The sequence below is a fragment of the Ornithorhynchus anatinus genome, chromosome 3 (genome assembly GCF_004115215.2).
Source record: "Ornithorhynchus anatinus isolate Pmale09 chromosome 3, mOrnAna1.pri.v4, whole genome shotgun sequence".
Lineage (NCBI taxonomy): Eukaryota > Metazoa > Chordata > Mammalia > Monotremata > Ornithorhynchidae > Ornithorhynchus > Ornithorhynchus anatinus.
In genome coordinates, this window is record NC_041730.1 from 126615908 (window position 1) to 126617954 (window position 2047).

The 2047-nt window shown below is 43.1% G+C and overlaps 1 non-coding gene across 1 annotated transcript; it reads left to right on the plus strand.

Moving 5' to 3' along the window:
* Nucleotides 1–1699: 1699 nt before the first annotated feature.
* LOC114810568 lies at nucleotides 1700–1836 on the plus strand. The gene has a single exon (XR_003758264.1). It is a non-coding gene; the product is annotated as a small nucleolar RNA SNORA7 (small nucleolar RNA).
* Nucleotides 1837–2047: the final 211 nt, after the last annotated feature.

Consider the following 2047-nt stretch of genomic DNA (forward strand, 5'->3'; position numbering starts at 1 on the left):
GGAATGGACAAGCCTCTGCTTGACTTTCCGTCCTGCAGTCGTGACTGATAGAGTACTGGAAACTCTCCAGGTGCAACCCTGAGGGGGCCAGAAGGGAGCTGTTTACCCTTTAGAAAAGAAGAAGAAACACCTTAGCCAAAAACACTTAGCAGCAGATTCTGATTCATTCGTTCATCTTTCAAGGTTTTGGCACCTGGTGAATAATGGTCTGAGGGGAACAAAAGACAATGAGCTATCTGATAAACAATTTCTTGATTCTTTGGGACCTTTTCCCTATCTCTGCCTCTGTTTTTTTCTTCCCAGCTCTCTTTCTAACTTCTTTACTCTTCCTTCAGATTCCTCTCATTTAATAATAATGATAATTATGGTACTTGTTAAGTGTGCAGACTAAGCCCCTCTTTTCCTCAACTCCCTCTGCCCTCCATGTCACCTCAATTTGCTCCCTTTGCTCTACCCCACTCTCCACTCCCCCCAGGAATTGTATACCTATATGTACATATCTATAATTCTATTTATATTAATCCTTGTTAACTTGTTTTGATGTCTATCTCCCCTTTTAGTCCTCTTTTAGACTGTAAGCCCGGTGTGGGGCAGGGATTGTCTCTCTTTATTGCTGAATTGTACATACCAAGCACTTAGTACAGTGCTCTGCAAACATTTAGCGCTCAATAAATATGATTGAATGAATGCTTACTATGAGAAGCAGCATGGATAGTGAATAGAGAACGGGCCTGGGAGTCAGTGATAAGGTCATGGTCATGGTTCTAATCCCTGCTTCTCCATGTGTCTGCTGTGTTACCTTGGGCAAGTTACTTCACTTCTCTGTGCCTCAGTTGCCTCATCTATATAGTAGCAATCAAGACTGTGAATCCCAAGTGGGACAGGTACAGCGTCCATCCCAATTTGCTTGTATCCAACCCCAGCCCTTAGTACAGAGCCGGCATATAGTTATCACTTAAATACCATTATTGATTATATTGTTGTGTTATTATGTGCCAAGCACTGTTTCTAACTCTAGGTACGAGTTAATCAGGTTGAACACAGTCCCTATCTCACATGGGTCTCACATTCTTGATCCTCCTTTTACAGATGAAGTAATTGAGGCCCAAAAAAATTAAGTGACTTGCCCAAGGTCCACAAAGCAGACATGTGGCAAAGCTGGGATTAGAACGCAGGTCCTCCTGAGTGTCCCATGAATTTCCTTTTCATTTCTTCTTTCCCTCTAAATATCTTTTGTGTCAACTGATTTTTTGCTCTCTTCCTTGTCCCAATTATTTTCCATCTATACCTTTAATAATGCCCTGATCTCTCCTTCCCTGGAAATCTCTACCTAGGTGCCTTGTTTCCTCCTCAAACAACATAGCTGAGAGGAATAAGCACCTAATTATAATCATAATGATGATTATAAGAATCATGGTATTTGTTAAGTGGTAACTATGTGCTAAGTACCTTTCTTATTTTTTATGGTATATGTTAAGCACTTACTATGGCCAGGCGCAGTACTAAGTGCTGGGGTTAGATACAAGATAGGTTGAACACAGTCCATGTCCTACATGGGGCTCAAATTTTACAGGTGATGTAACTGAGGCACAGAGAAGTGAAGTGATTTCAATCACCTTTTTGCCGAGTGATCTAAGTCACTTCACTTCCTTGTGCCTCAGTTTCCTCCTCTGTAAAATGGGGATTGTAAGGTCCCTTCCCCCTCTCAGGGTCACGCCTGGAGAGTTTCCAGGACTCTACCAGTTTTGGTATGGGAGGGAGAGTCAAGCAGAGGCCTACCCATTCCATTCCTAGCTTGGGCAGTGGCTAGCGAGGGGAAGGCAATCTGCTACAAGTCAAAACTCACCCGTGCTGGGCAGCAGCGGCAGGAGAGAGAGTCGAGGTGGAGACTCGAGTTTACTGCACCAAAGAAGGCAATGGTAAACCACTTCTGTATTTTTACCAAGAAAACTGTATGGATACATTATACATTATCACAACGACTGCAGAAGGAGAGTGGGCCATTCTGGGAGAGATGTGTCCATGGTGTCGCTATGGGTCAGAAATG